This window comes from Ictidomys tridecemlineatus, chromosome 9, assembly GCF_052094955.1.
Source record: "Ictidomys tridecemlineatus isolate mIctTri1 chromosome 9, mIctTri1.hap1, whole genome shotgun sequence".
In the NCBI taxonomy this organism is placed as follows: Eukaryota; Metazoa; Chordata; class Mammalia; order Rodentia; family Sciuridae; genus Ictidomys; species Ictidomys tridecemlineatus.
In genome coordinates this window covers 55,941,265-55,952,037 of record NC_135485.1, presented here as the reverse complement: position 1 = coordinate 55,952,037, position 10,773 = coordinate 55,941,265, and positions in this window count along the sequence as shown.

Genomic DNA, 10,773 nt, shown 5'->3' with positions numbered 1-10,773 from the left:
AAGCACCCGCAGCAGGTGGGACAATGAGGTCCAGATATTACGAACAGAGGAAGAGGTGTGGCAATAGTGAGATCAGTGGTGCCTTTGCAGGAGAAAGTTCAGTAGAATGGAGAGGGCAGGAGTCACATTACAGGAATATGAAAGCTGTGTTTCTTCTAATTCCAAATAATACTCTCTGTGAATGAGTCACCCGGAGTCTCAGAATAGGGGCATTTGTGACACAGACTCCTCTTCCCTCATAAGACAGTGTAAACCCCACATGAGAGAGATGGGTCATTTTTACACTCAGGCTTCTGTGTAACTCATAATATATGCCAATGAATGAGACAGAGAAGCTGTTTGTGGGTGGGTTTTTAGATGGTGTGCATAGCCTCTTATTATTTCATTTGGAGAAATATCTAGTTTTTATGAAATTATTACTACTTTTCTAAGAAAGTGTCCTTGCACATTATAATAGAGATTCCAGACTAAGTGATTCTTTGAGTCTATACTTATTACCTCACTGAGTCATTAAGTTTATTGGTCTCTCCTCTTGCTCCTTTTCCATCTACCTCTATTTCACTGTTTGTGTCAGGAAGAAAATATATGTGTAAGAAAGTATATATTATATAAATTATATGACATATAATCCATTATGTCTCCAGTGAGGGCTAATAGCTGACGTTAGAAAAATAGACTTGTTGAATATGCTCTATCTTTACATGCTCATGTGGATTTAAACTGATTTGGACTTCAGAAGGGCATAAGATCAGGAAAATGATGACATGAAAGAAATGTCATTCTCATGGATCTTAGACTGCTTTTTTAAAACGTTTTTATTGGTGCGCTGTAATTACATGCATTAATTACATTATAATTATATATAAAGTGGTTTCCATTATGCCATATTCCTAGTGCAGATAACATAATTTGATCATTTTCATTCTCCAGTAAGTTATCTGGCTCTCTCATACTATAAACCAGCCCCAGGACCCTTCAAAATTCCCATCATTTCACCAATTAATCCATAAACTCCCTTAATTTTCCTTCCTCTAAAGACAACTCCAGGGCTGTGGCTGTGGCTGTGGTAGAGCGCTTTCCAGGCATGTGTGAGGCCCTGGGTTCCATCCTCAGTGCCGCATATAAATAAATAAATCTCCATCAACAACTAAAAAATATTTTTAAAAAATGAAAAAAAATAAAGACAACTCCAAAAATAGACCTCTATGTGAAATCTGGTCATCTTTCTATCTTTGCATCCTAGGAAATGTGCTTCAGTTCAATTCATCCTGTTTCAGTGCAACAGTGTGCCTAAGAGTATATGAAATGGTAGAATCTTAATGAAACCCAAACTCTCTCAAGAAAAACCTGAGCCTTATAGGACACTGGTGCCAATTTCCTAGATATATTCTGTGCTTTACCTACATGACAAAGTGTGTCTTTGGACTTGGGAAACATATTGCCCATATAGCTGTTAGATTCCAAAAGAAATGACTGTAAATGGCTCTTCTCTTTAAAGCTAACTTTCATGCTCGTTTCCCTGTGGACATCATGATACCCAAAGATGAGATTTTCTGATTTTTGTTAGACATCCAAAACCACAGGTCAATAACACAGATATTTTGAAAGGACAACAGAATCAAAGTCAGCAGTGGAATAACAAGATAAGGACAACTTTTAAATGTTAGAAAGTCAATTGGAGGATTGAAGTAGGTGATATAAAACATTTCTATTTTTGTGAATTTTAAGTTAAAAATATTTTTGTGATACTTCATCTCCAATTGACTAGTATTCTTCACTGATTATTGTCTTGGTAAAAAGAGTCTCTAAAGAGTCTCACCTTAATTATAAATTCCTCTGAAATCCTTCTCCAATCCTCCCAAACCTGTCAGGCCTTGAAGCCAGGGTCTCGTACATGCTAGGTAAACCCTTGAAGGGTTTTTGAAGGGTCCTGAGGCTGGATTTATAGTTTAAGAGAACCAAGTAATTTACTGGAGAATGAGAATGATCAAATTATGTTATCTTCACCCAGGAATATGGCATAATGAAAACCGATTTATATATAATTATATATATATATATAATTATAATGTAATTAATGCATATAATTATAATGCACCAATAAAAACCTGTGAGGCCCTTATATTACAACCCACACTTTTTCTATTATAAAATTTGGTACTTTTTCGTGCTTTTTAAAATTTGCTTCAGCTATTGAAAAATAAGCTCTAGGAAGAAGGAATCATTTCTCTCTTTAGCAATTTTTTTATTCTTGATACTTAATGTGTGTCTGGCACACAATAGATATTTAATCAATGTTAGAGGATAAATTAATTGTTAAATACCTATTGGCCTGGAGGACCCAAAAGCTTTCTAAGGATTGTGGTATATACAAAAAATGTAAATTAAAATGACAATTTTGAAGGCACTGTTTACACATAAAAATGATAAACTGAAGAATACCTTTTATGAGTGATTTTTGTTCTTATATGAGAAGATATTAACACGAGGTTTTTCAATCATAAGATTAAGTTTCTTCTATACCCTGCAATCTACCACATTGTTCCTCATTACCATTTCTTAGAAATGACTCCTCCCTCTTTGCCCCTTGCCTTGACTCCTTTCTTCAGTTATTATTCTCCCTTGAATCTTCATTGAGTGTCTTATTGCACTACTTTTCTCTCCTGTCTCTCCAAACTTACATCTCCTGTACCCCACACCCACAAAGTCCTCTATTTTATAAAGACCTTTAACAAACAACTTTACCTTCCTTCATTGACCCATATCTTCATGCTGGGCCCTATGGTGTGGGTCTGTAATCCCAGCAACTCAGGAGGCTGAGGCAGTAGGATCATAAGTTTGAAGCCAGCCTGGACAACTTAGGGAGATCCTGTCTCAGAATAAAATAAGAAGGTCTGGGTATTCAGCTCAGTGGGAGAGCGTTTACCTATCATGTGTGAGACCCTGGCTTCAATTACCTTTATTAGGGGGTGGGGGGATTTAGATATTTGACTGGCCCATAGTAGTTGTTCACTAAGTATTAGCTATTGTTCTTGTTAGTGGTGATTTAGAAGTCATTTTCTGAAGCTGGGTATAGCTTGGTGGTAGAGTGATTGCTTAGCATCCATTAGGGCCAGCGTTTGATCCCCAGCACTGAACAAAAAAAAATTTATATATATATATATATATATATATATATATATATATATATATATATATTCTTTTCAATGCCAGATTCTGTATGCCCAAATAATACATTACTTGTGCTTGGATACCCTGCTTTCTCTAGTTACATGCTGACATATAGTAGACATATAACTACATTGTTTTTGAGTGAAATTGTTGATTACAAAAGCTAAAATCTATATTAAAATTATAGGAATAGAAGGAAATTACATAGGGCCTCAGTTGTCCTACATCTCATAGTGTTCAGACATCATTATGTTAATAATTACTGCAACTGTGATTCCTATAACATTAATTATGTGCATATTATCTCAACTAGAATCTGGACCAGTTTTTTATACACCTATGATTCAAATTTAAGACTACTAAATATAGAAGAGTAGTGCTCACAAGCTACAGTGTCATATGCTGGGTTTGGTCCAGAAAACCTAAAGCTTATTAGACAAAACAAATAACTTTAAACAGTCTTCAGAATATGCTGCTTGTTCAAGACATCTTAAATCATACTTAGAAAAAGCCATCAGAGATGAGACAAATCATTTTAAGAAAACACAGAGTAGCAGAAGAAGCCAAAGGACTTCTTGTAACAACATCCCAACTAGGAGCCCAAAGAACACAATATTGCGGTGCTCTATAAAAATCTGTTTATATGTTCATTACTATGAGAATTAATACAGGCATGAAACTGAAACCTGAGAGATAAACATATATAAGCTATCACCCAATTCAATGGATTAACTAAGTTATTTGTTATTTCCATGCTTTACATTTGCAATATTTAAAATACTTTTACATGTGCATCTCTCATTTATGAAGGATTTAGAAACTATGATAGAGGGCATAAGACAGGTCAAATTATTCAACAGTCATAGATTTGAAACTAAAAGTTTTTAACAGAGAAAAAATAGCATACAACTTAAAATTAATCAATTATAAAATAAGAAAAATAAACTGCTAAAAATAGCCAGTTATTTCTTTTTATTGTTAGCAAAATTCTTGCTTCAAACTTCCTTATTGATTGGCCTATGTATAGCTTTTCATAACTTTTCTTTTTTAAAAAACATTTGTTCTTTAGTTATAGGTGGACACAATATCTTTATTGTAATTTTATGTGGTGCTGAGGATCGAACCCAGTGCCTCACGCATGCTAGGATCTACTTCTGAGCCACAACCCCAGTCCTGTAACTTTTCTTTTGAATAGTTTCATCATATTTTATTAGACTTGAAAGTTTTTCATCTCTAATTTATTTTACTCAAATATTATTATATTCATGAGTTTTCCTTAAAAGGATGAAGTGGTATAGAATCTTTCAGGCTTTTCTTGACTAAAACCTAAAATCATTTTACATTATAATGAAACATACACAGAAATATATATTCATATAAATCTGAAATAAATACTTTAAAAGCAATTGTTAAGATGCTCTACAACCTCTCTTTTTACTTCACAACTTATTAAAATTTTTTGATGACACACTAATTCGTTATATTGTGCAATTTGGAAAACAGTAATGAAGGTCAGTGATGCTTTTCCTGTGGCCCTTGGAGCCCTAAGAGGGATGTGTGTGGGCAGGAAACTTGGCATTGCTGCAGGGATCAGAAAAGGGAGGGAGAATGTGCTCCAGGAGCAGATGGGTTCCAGGTTCTCCCACCTTTTACTATTTTCTTGTTGTATATATAGGTTTCACCCATAAAATTTTATTTAAAGAAACATTGGTTTACAAAGTTTGACAATTATCTCTATAATTTCCTTATCTATTAACTCAAATCTTGTTATGCCAAAAAACCACTTCTTCAGAAATAACTACATAAAAACATGTCTCCTAGGATCTTTTCATTTCAAATAATCCTGTAGGCACAAAGTTCTAGTAAACTTAAAGTACTTGTACAATGCTGTTTTCTTTTATCTTTCAAATGTAGCATTTTAATTTTAGAATGAATATTACGGGCTTGTGTGGATTTTTTTTTTAATTTTAATATTTATTTTTTAGTTCTCAGCGGACACAACATCTTTGTTGGTATGTGGTGCTGAGGATCAAACCCGGGCTGCACGCATGCCAGGCAAGCGCACTACCGCTTGAGCCACATCCCCAGCCCCGCTTGTGTGGATTTGATGAATTTACATGAATTTTAACTATGAATTGATTCAGTGTGAAGGTTTGCTCAGAACTGTCTCAGAATTCAATGTCACATTTGGAGTGTCCACTTTTTGTTTCTGATAAGTAAATAAATTTGATTTCTTTATAGTCAAGACAGTTTGCTTGTTGCTTTGCTCTTCATTTTCTTTTTTCAGATAAAGAGCATTTCAAATTAGTCAACGGAAAACAAGATACTTCTGTAGGCTTTACCAGTTTTTCAAGAATGGGAACAGAGTGAGGCTGAACAGAAAAGGCCAGAATGACCAGTAGGGCAACACAAAGTTGAAGCCTTTGGTTTGGTAGAACACTGAGGATATGGAAGCAGTCTTTGTGGATAACAGCAGAAAGAAATGCTGTTGAAGAAAAAGGGATTTCTTTCTGCTTTTAAGCCTGGGTAAGAGAACACTGTCCGGAGGATTTTTACAAGGAAGTACAAAGCCTCAGGAATGGAGGTTTGTTGCTCTTGGGATCCTGTGAACAACCTGGGCAGCTCTGATCTGTGGTTTCCAAAGAGACACTCCTGTTTTGTAGATCAAACAAGAACTTAAGTTTCCTTCTTTTTCTGAATGGTGAACTGGCCCCTTGTCTCCCACTTTTCTGCAATCCTCCAGTGCCTGGCTCTTACCTGAACATTACTGTGCTCTGTTAATGTTCTTCAGGTGAATGGATGATTGATGTTAAAGGGAATAATATTGGAGAAAGCATTGAATGGGGAGTTAAAAGCATGGAGTTAGGCCAGCTGGGTTCAAACTGACTGCCTTATCTTCTGCAACTTTGGGCAAGCCACTTAACTTTTCCCTGCCTCAGTTTTTCCTCAATTATAAAGCAGATAATAGTATCACTGTGGGGCTGCAATGAAGCTTGGTGGTAGAGCAAGTGTCAGCATGTGTGAGGCCAAGGGTTCTATCCTTAGCGTGCACGCACACACACACACACACACACACACACACAAGGATCAATATCCCTTAAAAATGTTGAGAGTCTTAAATAAATTCAAACTATTTAGGACTGTGCTTGGCAAATGCTAGAAGTTCAGTAAAGTTTAGCCATTTTGAACTCTAGCAAGTTGGAAACTATAAATCATACAAGACTTTTATTGTTTTTAAAAATGACCAAGATTGTTTAAAAGTTAATGTAGTACAGTGAACTCATTATTGTCCAAGGTTTAATATTCAAATTTAACTGTTCATCTTCAGTGATAAAGGTTGTAATTTATGATATTTTAAAATTTTACTTGTGCATGAACTTGAATTAACAGTACTGTTAGGCTTGTGTACAAGACAAGTAAAAATAAGTTATTTTATCTGGAGAGTGTGTTCCCAATATTACCCATGCCATGTTGCACTTCTTGTAGTTACATATCCAATCTCTGTTTTCCTAAAAGCAATATGAGCACAAGAATTATGACCGTTTTATTTCCATATCCCAATACAATAACAAATAGCTGAAGTGATAGTATATTTAGTACGTGCGGACTATTAACTTACAAAGTTAACATATATTAATATCACATTTGATACACTTTAAAGATGGCACCATTGTTACTGGCAGTCTAACCCAGGGACCCTCCCTGGACACTGACTGGCTGGATTTGGTCACAAACCGGCATAAGAAATGAGCAAAAGACAGAAGAAGAAACAATGAACTTCAAATAATTGAATCAAAATGGGAGAAGCAGTTTGAATGCTTCTACCCACAGGCCTCACAGAAGCAGTTATAATTTATAGAAACAAAAGCAGATGATATGCATATGTATATTTAATTGGTCTGAGAAGAGGGTGAAATGGGATGAAAGGTAAGAAATGCACATATGCAAATTTAGTTAGCTTGGGCTAGACAGGCCAGGACAGGGGGCCAGCTCTAATCTCAGCTTTCTTGGCAACAGTCAGGGCAGGGGATTGCAGCTATTCAGCTATCATCCTTGGCATAAGGAAGTTGTTCTAACTGTATGGTGATGATATGAGAAGCGTTCCTCCTCCACACCTTTCCACCAAATTCACTATGTTTCATATTGAATAGATTATTGTTAAAAAAAAAAAAAAAAGCTCATTTCTTATCCTCACTTCCATGTTTGGAAGGAAGGTGTGTTGCTGCCTCATGATTCTGGTCTGGTCCATCTCACTTGCCTGGGCCAAGGGATGCACACAGGCATGATGTGAGCCTTTGAGGAGCACTTGCATAAATGTGCTTGCTATTGTGCACCTCTGCCATCACCAGGAAATCATGCTGGTTCCAGGAAAAGGATTGGAAACATGTGGAGCAGAACTAAGCCCCCAGACCAGTCTAGATGAGCTCACCTTCAGCCAAATTTCAGATTCAGAGTAATCCCTTGCAAAATCAACAGAGCTTTTCTGTTCCCTCTAGACATGTTGGTTTGCATCCAACAAATTTCAAATTGTATTTTTATTTTCATTTTGTTTAAGGTATTTTTAAAATTTTACTCTATACTTCTTTGTATTGTTTGGAGGGTGTGGTTTAATTAAAAAATACCTGAATATTTTTCCTGCTTTCTTTTGATAATTTCACGTTTAATTCCAATAATGAGTTCAAGTACTCTGAACTTGTATGTCTCTACGCAATTACATTTGTCAAAATATGAAATATGACCCTGAATGTGGTCTATCTTGATGAATGTTTCATATGAGTTTCAAAAAGAATGTGTTTTGGGCAATTATTTGGATTCTATCCATATCCATTAGGTCATGTTAATTAATAGTGCCCCTCTGGTCAGCTATATCCTTACTGACTTTCTGTTTGCTTGATCTATCAACTACTGAAAGAGGGATGTTGAAGTCACCAACTGTTCTATCAGTTTTGCCTAACATATTTTGACTAAATTCATGAATACTTAGAGTTGTTATGTCTTCTAGGAGAATGGAGCTCTTTATCATTAAACAATTGTCTCTCTTGGTTCTTAGTAACTTTCCTTGTTCTGAAGAATGCTCTGTCTGAAATCAGTCGTTTTTTCAGGTTTCTTTTCATTAGTGTTAGCTTGCTATGTCTTTCTAGATGCCCTTTTTCCTAATTTTTTTTAACTTTTTATATATAGGGTGTATTTTTTATGAAAACATAGTTGGGTGTTATTTTCTCTCTACTCTGACCATCTCTTTGTCTTTTAATTGCTCTATTTGCTCTGTTCAGATATTTTTACATTGTTGGATTAATATTTATCATGTGTTATGGTTTGGGTCTGGAATGCCCCATGTGTTGAAGGCTTAATCTCCAGTGCAACCATGATCAGAGGTGGAGCTTTGTGGAAGTGATTGGAACATAAGGGCTCTGACCTCAGTGATGGATTAATCCACTGCGGGATTAATAATTCAGTTGCATTCTTGGGAGGTGGTGGAAACTGTAGGAGGTGGGACCTTGTTAAAGGAAGTGGGTCACTGAGGGTGTGCCCTGGAAGGCTATTTCTTGTCCCCAACTCCTTCCTCTGTCTCCATTTCCTGGCTACCATGAGGTGAGAAGCTTTCCTCCTCCACACCTTTCCACCGTGATATTCCAATTATAACGGTTATCTATCTTATTTTTCCTTGATTCCCTTTTTTGGTATCTCTTTTTCTGTATTTTCTGGTCTTAATTGAGCATTTTATATTATTTAATTTCACATCCTTTATTTATGTATCAATTATGACATTTAAAAATATGTAATTGCTCTAAAGTTTGCAAGATATGTTTTTTAACTCATCTAAGTCCATCTTCAAATAGCATAATGCCACTTGTAGGACAAATACCTTAAAACAGAGTATTTCCAATTTCTCCCTCTCATTCCTTATGGCACTGGTATCATGTGGTTTCTTTCTTTCTTTCTTTCTTTCTTTCTTTCTTTCTTTCTTTCTTTCTTTCTTTCTTTCTTTCTTTCTTTCCTCCTTTCCTCCCTCCCTCCCTTCCTTCCTTCCTTCCTTCCTTTCTTCCTTCCCTCCCTCCTTTTTTCTTTCTTTCTTTCTTTTTGTGTGTAGGGTATGTGGTACTGGAGATCCAACCATTATACTCAGGTGCTGTTCCTCTGAGCTACATCCCCAGCCCTTTTTATTTTCTATTTTGAGACAAGGCCTCACTCAGTTGCCTAGGCTGGCCTTGAACTTGCAATCCTCCTGACTCAGCCTCTTGAGTAACTGGGATCATAGGAATGTGTCTGTCATTTTTCATTTATCCCCATTTTATAATCACCCAATACATTATTACTATAATTAATTTTTAAAAAGTTGTATTGTAGATTAAGTAGCAAGAAAAATCAAAGATTTTATTTAAGCTCCTTTAAAATTGGAGACTTTTAAGGAGGACTCAGTCAGTCCTGATTCCTTTTTGTCCCTCTAACTTTGGTCTCTAAGTTATTTCTCCCTTCCAGCTTCCTGCAAGTCATGCTAGGAGTGAGAACTGCACCCCAAACCTTAGCTCCAGCAGGAACCCTGCAGGATCCCACAAACCAGACCTACCACCAGATGACAGCTTGACCAGGAGTGTTTTGAATATGCATATCTCTCAGCTACTGCTTTTGTCTTTCCTTTATATAATCCGGAAGCTCTTATTAAACCAAAGAAGTTTCTAGATTTGCTGAAATAAACTTCTTTTCTATTTTACTGATAAATCTCTTCTCTTTGCTAATTGGATCCTGCAGGTGGCAGGTGGCCATACTTGATCTTTTATGACCCCAGAGTCAAGGTGTGGTGATGCATGCCTGTAATCCCAGAGGCTTGGGAGGCTGAGGCAGGAGGATCATAAGTTCAAGGCTAGCCTCAGCAATTTAGCAAGCCTCTCAGCAACTTAGCGAGACCCTGTCTCTAAATAAAATCCAAAAAAGAGCTGGCTCAATGATCAAGTGCCCTGGGTTCAATCCTTGGTGACAAAAAAGAACAAAAAGATCCCAGATCAAACCTCTAACTTCTAAGTATTCCAGCAACAGTCTCATCATTTATTCCTTCTTCAACCTTCTTTCTTTCTTTACATAAATCCAAGTTTTTGACCTGTATTTTATTTTCCTTCTCACTGAAGAATCAGTTTTAACACTTCTCACGGTGCAAATCTGCCGGCAGTGATTTCACCCAGTTTTTGTCTGAGAAATTGTTTCTTAACTTTTAAGAGATAATATTACCAGATAACAGGATAGGTGATCAGTTGTCTTTCTTTCATATATAACTTTACATTACTCTACTTTGACATTGCTTTAATTAAATAATATGTGCTGAGAAGTCCACTGTATTTCTTATTCTCCTATAGGAATATATACTTCTCTGGATTCTTTCAAGAACTTCTCTTTGCCTTTATTTATTTATTTGTAGTTTTAATATGACATGGCCTAGCTCTTTGCTTTGTTATTTACCTTGCTTGGTGTTCTCTGAGATTCCTGGATCTGGTATCTATCATTAGTTTCAGAAAATGTTTTTCAACCACTATTAACCATTAATCCAGTTAAGAATATATACTTGAAATTTTTCCATATTTTTGGATTTTCTGTTCTGGGTTGGTTCGT